This window comes from Vombatus ursinus, unplaced genomic scaffold (genome assembly GCF_900497805.2).
Source record: "Vombatus ursinus unplaced genomic scaffold, bare-nosed wombat genome assembly UNPS02014807.1, whole genome shotgun sequence".
NCBI lineage: Eukaryota > Metazoa > Chordata > Mammalia > Diprotodontia > Vombatidae > Vombatus > Vombatus ursinus.
The window spans coordinates 39,625,583-39,644,460 of record NW_020954585.1 but is presented as its reverse complement, the minus strand read 5'-3'; the positions used below and the strand labels follow the sequence as shown (position 1 = coordinate 39,644,460).

At 36.7% G+C, this 18,878-nt stretch overlaps 1 protein-coding gene across 1 annotated transcript in view; it reads right to left on the bottom strand.

The window, feature by feature from the left end:
* The window catches only part of RORB (RAR related orphan receptor B), a 240,210-nt gene that overhangs the window by 156,200 nt on the left and 65,132 nt on the right, over window positions 1-18,878 (bottom strand). The gene's annotated exons all lie outside the window — the stretch shown is intronic.

Here is an 18,878-nt window from a genome sequence, read left to right as displayed (position 1 = left end):
TGAACTGGCCTCATTCTTTCAATGGTAACCATAGTGAATTCATCACTTTAACCTCAAAAAAAAAGCTTGAGTTAAGCATTTGATATAGTCATTTCAAATGTCTTTAAAATAATCAATTTCTTAAAATGTGAGACATGAATATTCCATCATGTAGTCAGAAAAAATAAAGAAATTAAACCAGGCAACAAAATCAATAAAAGAACACATTAAAAACCTAAAATTTACAAGGTAAATGAATGGGGAAATTGACAATTAAAAATGCTTATTTTTCATTTTCTCTGTTTAGTAGTCTGAGAAAGCATATTGTAATGTATCTTGATATTTGTTTTATAGAGTATTTTGCTATAGTTACACAGATAAGAATTCTATTTATTTGATAACATTTTTATAGAATATGTGTATTCTAGAGACATTTTTCTGAACAATTATATACATATGATATAATTACATACATATATATGTATTTAACACTGTTGACACATTTACTGTAACATTCTTAGGGTCCATTACTTTTATGCACAAGCAGAAGGAAATCCAGCTAACATGTAGGATTTTCCTGACTTCTACAACTATAAATGTATAGGTAAGGATATGAAGATTGTTTTTAAATAATTACAGATACTTTAACATTTCAAAGATAGGAAAACAGAAGTATAAATCTACTTTTTAAAAATGAGATTATAGATTTAAAAGATTTAGTAGCTATAGGTGACAGGGCAAATTTAATTTCTCATAAATTTATTAAAAGACACACTGATATCTGATTATTTTTTTAAAATGAAGAGAATTCTGTGATGTGTCAGTTTATTCTATTGAAGGAAGAAATAGTTCTTCCATTTGTTAGGCACCTCTCTCTGAAACAAGGTTAAATCTGTCCCATGCCTTCCAAAATCATACTAATCTTATTGGCTCCTATTGTCAGAAAATGAATGTAAATACATGCTTGAAGCCAACATGGAAACTGAGCATTCTTTACCTAAATTACTTAGCTACCATAAGTGCTGTCCAGTGCTGAATTTTATTTTATTTTAAATTTTCTATTATTTTTTTTTTGTTCATCAAAACTGAGCAAATTTAAAAGTATTATAACAGTAAAGTAACTTGGACTACACTGAGGGTATTGAGAAGAAGCTGGGACAGGGGGTTAAGACAAGAAAAGATTGCTATATTTTGATTGTTAAATAAAGGGTAATTTGTTCATTTAAATTTGAGATGTATGACTAATGGACATGTAGAAAGTCCCTATAAAATCTTTGGTTTGCAAAATGAAATGATAGTAGTTTGAAGTCTGTATGACAGTTTATTTCATAGTTCCTGTTTACTCTATAATTGGTCCAAATGTGTTCTCTTTCACGGCATTTCCATTCAAAAGAAAACACTGGTCTTTGCAATACTGCTATAGGAAAGCAATGACTCAGGGTGGGAAATTTGATGTCTCTGGATACTGGTAATGGGGCCTGCTGAGCCTTTATCCTTCATGAGTAATGAATTTTTGCTTTGGTCTGGAAGTAGTGCACCAGAACAAGATAGGATTCTCAGTGGCTAAGTTCAGTCTAATATGTACTGTTATATTTCAGGAAAAAAAAGACTGTCACCACTGGCAATATTGCTAAAAATCCCTCCAAAGCACAGTTCAGGGGCTAATTCATACAACAGACCTTTCCTCATCTCCTCTGTTGTTAGTGTTCTCTCTCTTGAAAATGCTTTGCATAATTTTGTATATGCTTTGTATTTACTTATCCATCCCTCACATAATTGCCAAAGTTAAATACTAAAGCACAGGTCTGACCACTTCATTCTTCTGCTCACTACACCCTAGAGTATCTTACTTATGGCATCCAATATAAATTCCTTTTTCTGACATTTAAAGCCTATCATAGTCTGGCTCCAGCCTACCTTTCCAGTTTTATTATATACTTCTCCCTTTCACATTCTATAGTCCAGCCAAACTGATTTTCTTACTGTTCCTCACATAGAATATCCTTTCCCGGCTGCTACTTCTTTTTTAGAAGTATTTCACCTTTCAGAATGTAAACTCCTTTTATTCCCAACACCTCATATGAAGAGAAGCTTCAAATGGATACAGAGCTTTGATATAAAAGGTCACATCATAAACAAATTAGAGCAGGTAAGAAGAAAAATTGTCTTTCAGATAAATGGATTAGGGGAATTTATGGCCAAACAAGGGATAGAAAATATCACAAAACATAAAACAGATAATTTGAATACATTAAAATTAAAAATTAAATTATATTAAAACTTTAAAAATTACAAATTAAATTTAAATTAAGAATTAAAATGAAAAAAGTTTTTGTATAAATAAAACAAATGCTATTTAGACTAGAAGGGGAATAGTTGATTGGGGGAAAAAAATCCTTACTTCAGGTTTCTCCAACAAAGGTCCAATTTCTAAGATACATAAGGATGTAGTTTGTCCTTCATTCTTGAAGAGAATCATGACATCAGGCAGATGATGACATGACTTGCAAACAAACTGGATTTAAGTGAGTTATGTATGAGGATATACACACATACGCATATATATATGTGTATAAGGATATATATTAATATGTGTATGTATGTGTATATATATACATATACAAACACACACAGAGGAACTGCTTCAAATTTATAAGAACAGAATAAAAGTCATTTCCCAATTGATAAATATCAAGAGTTACAAACAGAAGTTCTCAAATGAAGAAATGTGAGCTATCGATAACCATAAAAAATGCTCCATCACTAATAATGAGAGAGATGTAAATTAAAATAATTCCAGGGTTTTTCCTCATACCCACCAGTTTAGTGAATTTGGCAAAAAAAAAAAAAAAAGAAAATGATGTATGTTGAAGAGGTTGTAGCAACAAAGGCGCATTAATGCAGTGTTGGTAGAGCTGTGAATTGTTAGTTATTCTAGAAAGTAATTTGGAATGATGACCAAAACGTTCCTAATTGTGCATACTTTCACACTCAGCCATGCCACCACTAGGCTAATAATACCCAAACAGAGCAAAAGAGGAAAAAAGGACCACTATGTACAATTTTGCAACTCTTTTTGTGGTGGCCAGGAAATGAAAACTAATGAGGTATTTATCAATTCGAGAATGTCTAAATAATTTATGGTACACGAATCTATATTCACCATAAGAAATGATGAAATGGACAGTTTCAGAGAAATCTAAGAAGACTTGGATCAACTGACTGATGAAGAGCAAAGTGAAAAAAACCATTACAACAATTTATATGGTCACAACAACAACAACATAAAACAAACAACTTTGAAACACTTATGAAATTTGATCAGTGCAGTGACCAGTAACAAGCATGAAGAATGCTACTCACATTCTATCAGAGATGATGGACTCAATACATAAAATGAAACATTCATTTCTAGATATGCCCAATATGGGAATTTGTTTTGCTTGACCATGCTTATTTGTTAAATATTTTATTTTTTCAGTAGAGAGGAAGTGAGAGGGATTGAAAATAAATATTGGTTAATAAAAAATAAAAATTTGATTGAAAAAGATTTTAGAAAAAATAATATAAACTCCTTGAATTCAAGTACTATGTTCACTTTTGTATTTGTGTCCCCCACCACTTAGCACAGTGCTGATCATGCATTCACACTTCTATCCTTCAATCATCCATTCATTCAAGGGAAGAATTGCCAAATGCTAGAGACAACTATAAACCACTTGTATAGCTTAGTATAAGCAATGAGAAATAGTCAGTCAATCAAACATTTATTAAGCTCCTACTATGTCAAGCAGAGGCCATGTAAGAGTGACTGGATTCTTTTTGACTCAAGGAGGAGTATTTGGCTTAACACATACATTCCCTCCACCTCCATTTGTTTCACCAGTTTTCAAGGGCAACCTGAGCTGCACAATATCTAATTCTTACCTTGCTGGAGCGTGGGACATGTCCCTTCCAAAGAAAATCATTCCTCCTCTCTATTTTGAAAGAATACTAGAGTCCCTTAAGTGGGGATTATATAGTTTATTAGTTGAATAAAGCTTGATGTCTGCATGAGATCTTCCATGCCCTCCCCCAACCCCACTCTCCTTGAAAAGGAATGTAACTACAAATGTCTCAACAGAAAAATTGTTCTAACCCAAGAAGGCATTTCATTTAAATACACTGAATCAGTCTGCTTTTCAGACGGTTCCAGATGAGTGTTCACTAGTGGTTAAAATGGTGATCACAATGTTCTCTTAGCTGGGATTTTATGACTTTTGCATATGTACACCTTATGCCTGGTAATCAGTATGTATTAAAATTGCTTGACTGACAGCTGTCATTTGTTACTGGGCCATATGGAATAAGTAAAACTACCCTCTAGTCTGTTCAGAGAAAAGGACCAGTTCTGTGTATACCAAGAACAATCTTTAGGAAACAGTCATTTGACATAGGTCTTCTGGGTACCAATTTGGAGCTCTTTCCACTTCACTGCCCTGCTTTGGTATTGCAAAGTTATGGGAATCTTTTCCATTTTCCTTTATATTTTTGGCTTCTGATTAGCAGAATCATTTCATGTGACCTTCCTTTTTTTTGTAGAAGTAATACTTACTCTTTAAAATAACATTCAAAGCAATGACATTTTCTTCTGAAGCTTAGAAAGACATGACTGTCATTCCCTATTTAATATTTTTGAGAAAATAGAGCCCATTACAAAAAAGATTGCAATTCAATCAAATAGGCATTTATTAAACACATACTATGTATTATTAGCACTGGGGAAACAAAAAATAAAAACAAAGTTTTGGGCCTAAAAGAGTTTAATTCTATTTTGGGGAAGGGGGTGGATACAACAGGTAAACAGATTAATAAAATACAAGGTGAGGAGTAAAGGGTGCAAACCAGAGAATGGATGAAATGGTCTAGGAATATTTGAGAAGGGAGTGAACTATGACTGGAAATGAAGATGAAGAAAGAAGAATCAACTGAATCTCAAAAGAAGTAGAGAATCTGCAAGTTGGAGATGAGGAAAGATGGTGATGGCTTGTGTGACCCCTTGGAAGCCTGAGATGGTACTTCAGTTTTGGGGGACAGCTAGCAGGGCGGTTTGCCTGGAGCATAAATGTGTGAAGGAAAATAATGTGGAATAGGCTGGAAAGGGAGGGTGGAGTCAGATTTTGGAGGGTCACCATAGCAAACCAAAGGATTTCTTATTTTATGCTTAAGGAAATAGGGAGCTATTGAAGGTTTTTAAGCAAGAAGATGGCATGATGGGACTTATGCAGTTGGAATATTATTTTGACATGTTGTGAAGGATGGATTGAATAGGGGAGAGAATGGTGATGAGGAGACCAGTTATGTGTTACAATAGCCCAGGTCAGGGGTTTTTATGTCCTAAACTAGGGGGATAGAGCATGAAGGGCAAGGAGGTGAGATATGCTGTGTCAGTAGAATTGAAAGGATTGTCAACTGACTCCATGCAGGGCATATGGGAAAGTGAATAGCTTTATTTCTGAGAAGTATTCCAGAAGGATTAGCAATGAAAGTCAAGCAACCAAGAAATACTTATTAAACACCTAATATTTTTCAGGCACTGTGTTAGCCAGTAGAGATACCCAAAGAGAATGGAATAGTCCTTATCCTCAAGGAGACCATTTTTCCTTAGTTCTGATGCCTTACAGGGTTTGAGAACAAGTTTGAGGCATAACATGGCTAGTTTTGCTGAGGTGGACGTTGGAGATTTGAGGGGATAGGAGTGGAAAGATTTTTCATGAATGCAAAGGATTATAGGGGTCATCAATTTAGAACTGGAAGGGGCTTTAGAAATCATCAGTTCCAACCCCCTTATTTTGCAGATGGGGAAATGAAGCTCCAAAGAAGTTATTTAGGGAGTAAATTGAGAATGAATCAGGGACGGCTACCATGCCAGACTAGAAAGATCAGACTTAATTTGATAGGAAAAAAAGGTCATTTAGGTAGTAAATAGTGAAGCAGGGATAAAAGCTTAAGTCCTCAGCATCCAAATATGGTATTCTATTCATTGCACCATGCTGCATCCCTGAGGGTTTCTCTTAAAAAAAACAACAACAACAAACCAGGAACATATAATTATGGATCTGGATAACCTCTGTGTTTGTTTTCTTTCCAACTGGGCAACAAATACTTTGATAATCATTAAAGAATGTGTTTCTAGGTGAATTTTTCTCTTCTTACTTTGAATGCTTAACTCCTGAAATTAGTCTATCACATTCTTTTAGAGTCACTACTTCACATCTATGGGTAAGGTAATATTTAAGACCCTATTATGATGCAATATAACACTTGGAATTCTGCTCCAGAAGTTTCTGTAATGAACTGAGAATTTCTGATTTAATAGAAATCCTATACTTGAAATTAGTAGACCCTTGGATGAAGATACATTAGCATTGTCTGAAGCTTGCTTTCTTTCTTTCTTTCTTTCTTTCTTTCTTTCTTTTAGTAAATATTTATTGATGCAAGATCAGTTTTTGTGGAGAATCTTTAATGGGAAAAACAATGCCCATGCAATTGATAACTGGGATTGAGTGTACTCTGATATTCATGTTAAAAAATAGAATCTCACTTACTAGGAATGTTCATGTTGGGTTGGTCACTTGCACCATTGCACAAGAGGGCTATAAATTCTAGTCTTGGCCTGTGCCTGAATATAGACACTGGCCTTCATCATTTCAATGAATGGGAACTCCAGGAGATCAGTCACTCATATATAGTACTATGCTGATTGTACTAAATTGAATGGTGAAATGAGAACACATGAGAGGTAGCACGGCCCATTGGAAAAAGCACAGAACTTGGAATCAGGTAACCTTTGAGTTCAAGTCCACCTCAGAACACTTACTAGCTGGGTGAACATGGGTGAACACAACCCTTCATCCATAAAATGGGGAGAATAAAAACAGGGTTGCCGTACAGATCAAATGAGATTTTGCATTTGAAGAAATTTGTGAGCTTGAAAGTGCAACATAAATGCCACCTGTGTTGTTGTTGTTGATGTTGATGATGATGGTGATGATGATTCCATTCCTGCCCTCCTCACTCTTTATACTATATTAGTTCAAGGAAGGGTGAGGTTGCTTCTGGCTGAGGTGATTGAGAAAGGCTTCATGAAAAAGATAATAAGTAAACTAAACTGGGTCTTGATGTCAACAAGCATTTATTAAGTGCCAACTATGTGCTAGACACTGTGTTAAGTATTGGGAACAGAAAGAAAAGAAAAAACTGTCCCTGCCATCAAGGAGCTCATATTCTATTGGAATGAATGGGAGTTGATCAATAACAGCTAGTATGAAGAGGAGATAGTGATGTTGGTAGGAAGGCTTTCCCAAGTGGAGGGATGTAACAGAGTTTCTTAGTCACAGGTCTGTGGCAATTTTTGTTTCTGTTCCATCTATATAACTTGCATTGCCAAAGACTCTTATTCAAACAAATAAAAAACAACACAAAAATCTCCAGTCCTCCTCATTCTCTGTGTCTTATTTTTCAAACCCCATGTTCTTGCTTTCTCCTTAGCTCTTCATCCCTGTCCTTGGAGCTGCTGGGAGCTATTGTGCTGAGACTGTTGAGATTGTAGTGTTCCACCAGAGGGAGTTTTGAGAATTTACCTACGCTTAGTACATAGTGTTGTTTGGGTACATTGGTATAGAAAGAAACCAAGGAGTAGAGTATAAAAAGCATGAATAATAAGTAATCCATGTTGGCTGGAGTTGGGAATGGGAATAGAAGTAGTGAGGGAATAAGGTTAGAATGGTAAACTGGGGATGAATCAGGGAGTGCTACCATACCAGACTAGGAAGGTCAGACTTAATTTGGCAGGAAATGAAGATATACTGAAGATTTCTGACCTAAGGAGTGACAAGATAAGAATTGTGCTTTAGGAAGAGTAATCTGCAAGGTTCATGAAGCATGGGATAGAGGAGGAGGGACTAGAGGCAGGAACTCAAGCATGGTGAGTAACAGTATGGTATGGGGTAAAGTGGGCTGAAATAGGTTCAGATGTCCTCAGATGAAGTCCTGGCTCTGCCATTTACTTTTGTATCACCTTAGGCAAGTTACTTTTTCTCTCTGAACCTCAGTATCTTCATCTGTAAAATAAGAGTTGGATTAGATCACCTCTAAGATTTTTTCCCCCTAGCTTTAAGTCTATGATCTGTTATTATAAGCATTTAACTTCTACAGACCTGAGTTTCCTCATCTATAAAATGAGGAAATTAGACTAAGAAGGGCTCCAAGGTCTCTTATAGCCTTAAATCTATTATTCTATGATCAGGTAGCAAAAAAGTCATTGAGGAAAGGGGTAGAACTAGAAGGATTTTTTCTTTTATATTAAAGAAGTCACGGGAAGCAAGATGCAATGGAGAAAATCCTGGGCTTAGAGTCTGGATGACTTGGGTTCAAATATTACTTACACTTATTAGCTTTGTGCTTCTGGACAAATCATTTCACCCCTTTATTCCTCAAATAAACTCCCTGGGACTTATATACTAAGTCATGCTTGTGATCTTCTTTGGTGGAAGAAGTTCTCAAACTGGCAATCCATACACTGATCCTTTGAGCGTTTGTGAATCTTTGCTTCTGTGTGGAGGAAACGACACTGGATTTGGAGGCAGAAAACCTCTATTATTGCTAGCTGGGTGACCTTGGGCAAGTCACTTTATCTTTACTCCTTAATTTTCCCATCTGTAAGTTCAGGATAGTTGAACTCCTTGGTTAATTAGTTAATATCATTTTCAACTCTAAATCTATGCTTTAATAAATTCTTGCTGATTGAATTACTGATCCTGTAACTTTAGATTTCTTCAACCAGTTTTCACTTCATGATCTAATGCAATTTATTTTTTTATGTCAGAGATGGGGAGTTTGTCCACACAATTCTGTAAATAAAATAAGTCCTGCTAAGAGATCATATAATTACATGACTAGAGACCTAAATCAATCAATCAGCCAGACAACAAACATTTATTAAGCACCTAACTATACCATCTCTGCACCAAAAATCCTGAAAGATGGAAATAGAAATAGGTTTACTGAATGCATGCTTGTCCCTGCTCCATCACCCATATATATATATATATATTTTTTTTTTTTGATTATCCCCCTCTTTACCAGGCTTACCCAGGTACTTCAAGTTCATTTTCACACCCTCTAAAAAAGGCACCAGAACTGAGATCCTGTGAAACACCATCCTATTTGTGCTTTGTACCACCACATTTTCTGTCTTCTTTACACCTCTAAGTCCCCCTTTTCCAACCTAATGGAAGCTATTTTGATAATAATTACATAAAAACTTAGCTCACATTCATCCTGTGTACCTTTTGACAAGCCAGATGTTTACCAACTATTCAAAGAAACACCACCTCCCATACAAAGAGAGGAGGACAGCACATGCAGAGGGGGAAGAGAAGGAGAAGAGAACAGGAGATGGATATTCTACACAAGGATAATTGATTTGTGAACACCTTAAGTGGGAGAAATTGGCTAGTGTGCAAGTTATCACTCTTTCCAACTTATGTGACTCACATGGAAGCAGTTACATTGGAGACAATCTATACAGAAAAATGACCTTTTCTGTAGTGGAAGAGGCAGTGTTAAGAAAGGAAACTATTTCCCTGAAAACACCTCTACTACCATAGGCACAAACATCCTTCTTTTTTGACATAAAGCATTTATATACATTTCCTTGTATACAGACCTACTCATTGTGGCTAACATCAGCCCATAATTGCACATAATTTCTCTGTCCCTGTGATACATTGGAATGCCAGTTATTGGTGTGCAGTACGGCAGGTATGGTTGATTAGAGGAGGGCCCTGGGAATAAGAAGCACTACATTTTAAACTTAAGCTCTGCCAGTAGAATGCAAGCTTCTAGAGCACAAAAGCTAATTTTAACATATTTTGTAAAAACCGATAATACCGTTTACACATAAGGATGATAGAATTAAAAACAGAAGACACCCAAGGGGCCATGAAGTCCAACCCTCTTATTTTACAGGTTAGGAACTGTGATTCAGAGTGACTAAGTGACTCACTTAGGCTCACATAGATTGTAAGTGGCAAAGCTTGAACAAAAGTCCTCTGATTCTTTCCACTGTACTCTACAATTAATACATTAAAAACTAATTGAAATGAGCTTCATTTTAATTGTTGCAAAGCCATAGAATGTTGATCCAGTAATTTAAAGCTGACAATGTCCCAGGTGATGCAGCTTTGAAATAGGTGAAAATATGCAAGCTTGTTTTCCAGTAACACTATGATTATGGTAGTAATGGAGTAGTGATGCTCAGTTTTATGATTGTTATCCAAGGTATTAATGTTTATCATGGGGCCAAATGACTCAGAACAGAACACAAAATGAGATCAAAGACCCACTCAGCATAACCAGAGCCTTGACTCTGCTCTCAGAAAGGTCTAATAAAAATATGAATATTTGTAATGCTCTTTATTCTTTGACCAAGTGCATAATAATTATGCCAGGTATTCAATTTTCAATGGCATATTTATGTCCATGTGGGTGTAGAGGACTCCACTGTACATATTACAATGAAAACTTCTAACTAGCTTGACTCATTGGTTCAAGCTTTGAGGTCCCCAAATTGATTTTCCCTATTCTAATAGACCAGGATCCTAAGTCATACCTACATAGGGGTATTACAACACTGTGATTATGGGTTCAAGCTTTGAGGTCCCCAAATTGATTTTCCCTATTCTAATAGACCAGGATCTTAAATCATACCTAGGTAGAGGTATTACAACACTGTGAATATGGGACTGGAGGCTGAAACAAGGAGAAGAGTGAAACAAGGAGAGGAGACTCAAGGCCACTAGGACTTCAGAAAGTCTACACCATACTATAAAAATGATACTGTTTGATTCTTGATTCCATAAAGGTGGTAGAATGTCATTCTTGTTGATGAATATAGAGCATTAAAGCTATGCTTTTATTTTATAATAACCATAAAAGCAGGATCATTTTGTCTTGAGCTTAAAACTATTACTTACTAAGTAGTTGGTAAACTCACACACAGATTTTTGTGTTGAGCTGTGTAGGTAGAGGGCCAAACTCCCAGTCAGGAAGACCTGGGCTCAAGTCTCACCTTTAACATCTATTAGCTGCATGTTTAAGGACAACTCAATTAATCTCTCATTGCTCCAGGCATCTCTTCAAGACAGTGAATTGGTAATGAGTTACCAATTTGCATCTGTGGATGAAGTTGCCCACATCCACCAAATCACAATTCTGGACAAAATTTCAAAGAGTGCTGGGCTTACAGTCAGGAAGTTATTCAGTCGTGCCCAACTCTTCATGATCCCATTTGGGGCTTTCTTGGCAAAGATACTGGAGTGGTTTGCCATTTGCTTCTCCAGCTCATTTTACAGATGAGGAAACTGAGGCAAACAGGGTTAAGGCCCAGTACTCTAACCACTGTGCCACCTAACTGCCCTTGAAGTCAGGAAGACCTGAGTTCAAATATGACCTCAGACACTTACCAGTTGTATGACCCTGGGCAATGTAATTAACCTCTATCTTTCTCGGTTTCCTCATTTTTAAAATGGAATTGATAATAGCATCTACTTGCCAGGGTTGCTATGAGGATTAAATGGGATAATACCTGTGAAGTGCTTTGCAAACCTTAAAGTGCTATGTAAATTATTATTATTAATTATCATTAATCCACAAAGACACAGAATTATAATTTAGAGTATGTAGGGATTTGAGAGGTCATCTAGTTTATTCTCTTCATCTCACTGATGAGGAAGATATCAAAGAGACTTTCAGCACCTCAGAAGAAAAATGTCATAGAAATACAGACAATTTTTACTATTTTGCCAAGGGTGAGTGTACATGAGAGACGAAGTCCTATCCTATTTTGATGTACTAATCCTATTTGTAGTACTAACACTAATTTTTTTAGGTTCTAATTTTGCTTGGATCTATTTTCTAATCCCCGTCAATGATGCACAACACCAAAGGTGAGGACACAACTATATTAAAAAGGAGAAAGTAAGAATAACAAAAATGCCAACAATGAAACACAAGCCAAGGCCCAGAAATAGACAAGCCAATGTTGTTGGGAGTTGGAACCCAATACCTCACCAGAATCCAACCCTATTTTCGTTCTCTTATGAACTAGTAGGGCTACCTCTGATGACTTTCATATTTTTCTACAACCTATGCTGTTGTTGTTGTTCAGTAATTTCAGTCACGTCTGACTCTCTGTGACCCCATTTGGGGTTCCTTTGGCAAAGATACTGGAGTGGTTTGCCATTTCTTTTTCCGGCTCATTTTATAGATGAGGAAACTGAGGCAAACAGGGTTAAATGACTCATCCAGGGTCATACAGCTGGTACATATGTGAGGCCAGATTTGAACTCAGGAACATGAGTCTTCCTGACTCTAGGCCTGGCACTCTATCCACTGCATCACCTAGTTGTCCAGCCTGCAACTGTAAACCAGCACTCTTCGAAATTTTGTACAGAATTGTGATTTGGTGGATGTGGGCAACTTCATCCACAGATGCAAACTGGTAACTCATCACCAATTCACTGTCTTGCAGAGATGCCTGGAGCAATGAGAGATTAATTGAGTTGTCCTTAAACATAGACCCAGAGGCTATTAAGGAGACAAGGTGGAGCAGTAGAAAGAACATACAATTTGGGGTCACAGGATCTGGGTTCAAATCTTGGCTCTGCTACTTAGTACCTATGTGACTTTTTTCAGTTCAATTTATTTCTCAAGAGACTTTGTAAGTCATAAGACTTACAGTAGATTCTGAACTGAATGACCTCCGAGTTCCCTTCTAACTCTTGACAAGAGATGTCAAACATACAGCCCACAACAGTCCTGAGTGCCCCCTGAACCAGGATGAATGGTAATTGGGAAATATTTAATAAAATAAATAAAAATGCAATAAAACATAGATAATGTTAATATGCAGTTTTCTAAGTCAATATGTGCCTGCAGGGATCCTTGGGCATGGTCTGGTGGCCTCCCTTTCTATTTGAGTCTGACACCACTGCTCTAGACTTGTGTTCCTGTTATTATTATCCCCAGTCCCTTTACACTCTTAATTTATGATCCTATGACCAAATCTGAAATGGTGATGACTATAGACAGAGAGAAAAGCTACTCTAGGCATGTCCAGGAAACGCTCAGGATTATACAAACTATTACTTGGAGGATCTGGTTTGGAGAATAAGTAAATTCTTTTCATTGAAGAGAAACAAAAGGCCAGCAAAGCACTTAGAAGCTTGGTGACAACTGTCCCATAATCCCAGGGATTGGAGTCTTAATTAATTGGGTCAATCATACTCTTCCCTTAGGCTTTTCTTTTTATAAACTCTGCTAACAGGTATTAGTTACATGCCTCCTCTTTTAATGAACCTCTCCTGTGGGGCTTGTACTACGGTGGACAAGTGCTCAGCAACTTGTTCCAGCCAAGGTCTATGAAGTCCTGGGCTCAGTGGCAATTAGCTGGTTCTTCTGCTTATGCACAACAGTACCAATGACATGTGCACTCAAACCTCAGTGGGAGAAATGGGACTTGGGAAATCTAAGGGGTTGAAACATGGGGCCAGAATTGAAACTGCTGACAAGAATTCTGGAGCTTGTTAAGGTGCTGAAAACAACAGATACAGATGTGCCTGCTTTGAGACAGATGGGGGTGGGGAGTGGGGAATAGAGGAAGAGAAGGCCAGTAAAAGCAGAAGGAAGAAAATATGTAAAAGACAATGGAAATGAATTCAAATGCTTGCTACACCAAGGGCAGCAGATTCCAAATTATAGAATCACCCAGCTCCACAGCTCTGTCCTTGGGCCAGCTCCTGATCAGGCTCAGCTGAACATCCTTCTAGTGTATTGGGGCACAGCTGGTTTGGGGCATAGCTAGTTCGGGATGAAGTTGCTGGAGGATTACATTTTCTCAGCTCACTCTGTGACCTTAACCAAAAGAAGGTTAACTCTGGGGACATTATACTTTACTTTAGAGGTCCATTTCTATACAAAATATTCTTGAGAGAATATGCCAAATAATTTGTGTTTTTTTTTTCAGGAAAATAAACATATTAGGTAAGGCCTTTGCTGCCTGGTTTTTCATTTTCCCAGGCTCCCTGATAATAACCTATCTCCCCATGTATAATCTATGTACCTAATATATACCATGAGCACCCTGAAAACAAGGATCATAGAATTAGAACTAGAATGAATCTCAGAAGCCATCTACTTTACTCATTTTCCAAGTGAAGAAACTGAGTCCAGAGACATAAGATTGCTAGCCTAAGGTTATAGAGGTTGTGAGTGGGAAATCTGGGATTTGAACCTGACTCCAAAGTCAGCATCCTTTCCACTGTCCTATGCTGAACTGTGGTGTGACTTCCTCTTTAAAAATGAAAAGAAAATTGTTAATTGCAATCCAGGGTGAATTGCAAAGCAAAGAAAGTAGCTCAAAGGATTCCTTTTACAATTTATTTCCGATATATGTTGGCCTGGACTTTGAGGAGCTGACTGATTTTGTCTTAGTTGCTTGACTTGAATCATTAGATTGCAAAACTCTAAAGAGCATCTACTTTACCCTTTTCCCTCCCTTTACAATATCTACAACTAGTTGATTCCAGACTCTACTTGAATATTTCCAGGGATAGGGACCTCATCACTTCTCTGGATTCCATTTTCTTTATGTTGAAAATGAGGGGGTTGGAATAGGTGATTACCAAGGTCCTATCCTGTTGATGTTCTACAGTTTTCCATTTCTTAAAATCCCTGGTTTCCATCAAGATTCACCTCCCTATCATTCCCCTTTTAGAATGGGAGCTCCTTGAGAGCAGGGACTATTTTTACCTTTATTTGTATCTCTACTGCTTGCCACATAGTTAAGAACTTAATAAATACTTACTTTTTGACTGACTGACTGACACTTTCACATGATGCCTTTTCTGGAACCTCCAGATGCTAGTGCCTTTGCCTCCAAGGTTGCCTTGTATCTGATTTCTACTCTCTCTCTCTCTCTCTCTCTCTGTCTCTCCTCCCACCCTCCACATACATACATATGTAAATATATCTATATATACACATATACTATATATACACATAAACATATATACATATCTGTGTGTCTGTATGTGTATATATGTGTATATATATATATATACACTTTGTTAGAATATAAACTCTTTGTTTTGCTTTTATCTATACAGTGTCTGGCACATAATAAGCACTTAATAAATCTTTGATAAATTGATTTGTTGAGTGAATAAACATCTATTCAGTACCTGTTATGTTCACAGTTACTGTGCTAGGGGCTGAGTCTACATTATGTTGAAGATGAAGATATGGAGGATGTATGCTCTAGGCATTTGGGATGCAGAAATGGGAAAGGGTAGATTGAGATTAAGAAAGTAGTTGTGGTTTGCCTGGAAGAAAGAGTTTATGAATGGGAGTAATCTGAAATATGGACAAGAAAGATAGGAGTTAGAATTGGAAGGCATCTGAGAGGGCATCTAGTCCTATCCCTCTGATTTACAGTTGAGGCAATTGAGTCCCCTAGAGTTAGGTCTGAGTCTGCCTGCTTGTGGAGGGAGGGCATTAAATGACAAAGTTATTTTGTCTTATAGGCAACAGAAAGTCAGAGAAGGCTTCTGAGTAGGGCAGTGGCATGGTTAGATATAAATATTAGAAAGGACATTATGGCAGCTGTAAAGGTTTGTTCTATAATTTTTTTAGCTAATGGAATACCAGATATTGGTATTGTCTAGATTATAACATGCAGTTGTATGTCCAGTCCACTAAATTAGTATATTTACATATATTTGACACAGTCAGGTGGCATAGTAGATGGAACACCAGGCTTAGAATCAGGAAGACTTGAATTTGAATCTTGCTTCTTACTTACTTACTAGTTATGTGACCCTAGACAAGTCATATAAACCTCTTTCAGTCTCAGTTTTCTCATCTGTAAATTAGGAAAAATAATAGTACATACCTCACAGAAGTGTGGTGAGGATCAAATGAAATAATATGTGTAAGTGCTTTGAGAACTTTTAAGCACTACATAAATGTTAGGTACTATTGTTGTATTAGTACATATATTTGAGGCAGGCACTACAGATGGACAGTAAGTTTCCCCCAAAAATTGAATAGAAAGAAGACAATTGGGAGGATTTGTATTTGGGAAACTACATGGTAGTTTTAATGATTTCAAGCTACTTCCCAATGCAAATACCCATCTTTTCAAGACAAATATTCTCCTGTTCTATTGTTACAAATTCTGGCTCACCACAGTCTATGAGAAAAGAAAGTTGACCAAGGTACAATGGAGATATGGTAGGTATGTGGAAGCACTTTTACAGTGATAACTGATGCTGAGGAGGTGGTATAAAGAATATCACTGAGGAAATATATAATTGGAAAAGAAGGTGATCTGGTTGTATGGTACAAGCAAGGAGTAACAGAAGGTTCAACTGCTCCTGATACCCTCCTACTGTAAAGATACATAGAAGGTCTCCAAGATTGCTTGTGGCAGTTCCATAGTGGGACATGGACAAGAATCATCCAGGATGAGAAAGAAAGTACCGATGGTGATCTGTATCAAAGGAGTGCATAATCACATGAATGAGATTCTCTGCAGATTCCTTCCCCTCTCCACAACCCCCTCACCTCTACCCCCCCCTCATGTGACCTACTTTGCAACCATAGCTCCTGAAGACCCTGAAAAGAAGTTCCTGCTACCTTGGACAGTCAAATGGCTCAACATTAGAAACAGACATGATTTTATCAAGGGAAAAGACAGTAAAGAAACAATCTTTTTGCCATTGTACTCTAAGGACCACAGGGTCTTCCCATTTGAATTGCAGCTAATTTCTTCTATATGTTATCTTCTCTTCTTAGGATATAAAATTCTTAAGAGCAGAGACTATCCTGCTTTTCTATAAGTATCCCCAGAGCTTAGCATATTGCCTGACCAAAAAAATTGCTTATTTATTCTTTCCATCATCCAATCAATTAGATAATTAATGTGTTTATTAAGCACTCACAATGTACCAAGAATTGAAGTATAACTGGGATGCATATCAGCAAACTTGTCAAAAGTTATACCTGTGATACGTCAATTGTACTTTTTGACTTTGAGACTAAAATACAACGTGAATGAAATTTATGTGCTAGATTTTTCTCTTTCCTACAACATTTAACATAGTGCTATATGCATGGTAGATGCTCAATAAATGTTTGTTGAATTCAGTAATTCCCAATATTCAGGTCTGACCATATCACTCCCCTACTCCAAAACCTTCTCTGGCTCCTTGCTTTCATTGGTGGTCTATAATTATGCTACCTACCTCACAAGTAGATCAGTCAATAGCTGTGGTAGAAAAAGGCAACATAGTGTGTTGTGTAGTTATCTGGGAAATATAAGACTTGTCCATGAAACCAGAGAATTCAGGCTTTGTGTCCTAAATTACTTGCAGTAGCGATGTGGATGGTCCTAGATTCATCAGATAAATGTGCCACCCTATGCTTCTTTTTGGCTAGATAACCCTAGCTTCTCTGAATAAGGTTCAAGCCCCCTTCTGAGCTTTAGATAACACTGTCAATGGCAATTTTTCAAATCAGAGAGCTAATTCTGCAGGGGTTCATTTTACTCCTTGAATGACATATTACACTTGTTCACCATGAGAGAGAACCTACAGCAATGGTCATGGTGTTTTTGTAATTGCATTTATCTATGAAAAGTTTAATAATGCTCCTATTTTGAATTCAGATAGATATTTCCCTTTTCTCCTTAAGCAAGTCCAAATACTCCTAAAATTATTTTACTGTGATGCCCAAGAGTTATGCGTTGGCCATCATGCTTAAATCTCTAAAAATATTTCATGTGCATTTGGATGGAAATGGTAATGTCAGATAGTAACAAACCTGCTAAGTGGTAATTCAGGACTGCTGTAAATGACAGTGAATTAGAGCTGAGTGTGCAAGCATAAATAAATATATGGCAAGATTTTAGGCTTAAATGATTTTTTAAAACCCCACAAAAATAAACAAAAAATCCCAATACTCCCTAAATTGTGTTTTCAGCCATGAGAGTTTGAAATGTGTCTTCCCTGGGAAACTTTTGCTAGGCTTTCCAGTAACTAATGCCTTTTTCCTTTCATGCTGACATGATATGCAAACTCCCATGTCAAGGATACATTTATAAACTGGAGAAAGAAATGTTATTAGTTCTTATTTGCAGCTACTGCTCAACAATGGCTCTGAGCTCTAATTTGAATTACCATGTATTTGAAACCTGTGCAACAGAAACTCCAGGATTTTGACAACATAGGTGAGGAGGTCCCTTAAACCAGCCATTTTCTGAAATAGTAACCTGGAACTAAAATTTAAGAACTCTCATCAGTGCAATGATAATCATGATTTCAGAAGACCGATGATGGAAAATGCTGCCCACATCACAACAGAGAAATGGTGGACTAATATGCAGAATGAGAAACACAATTTTTTGGCTGTGGTCAATGTGGGAATTTTATTTTTTGTTTGGCAATGCTTATATGATAAAAGGATTTTCCTTCCTTCCTTCTTTCCTTCCTTCCTTCCTTCTTTACCCCTTCTTCTCTTCCTTCTTTTTTCCTTCCTTCTTCCCTTGTACTCTTATATTTTTTCTTTCTTTTCATATTTTTCCTTCTTCCTACTTTTTTTCTTCCTTTCTTAGTGGATGGGGGCAGGTGGGAGAGAGAAAACATGTTTGATAATGGACAAAAATTAAAATGCATTTAAAAAGGAAAATAAAATTGTACTTGTCGAATAGATTTTCGAACACAATTCTATTTAAAAATGCATTTTGTTCACCACTTACAAATGTTAGTTATTTTTACTCAATTATTTATGATTTTTAT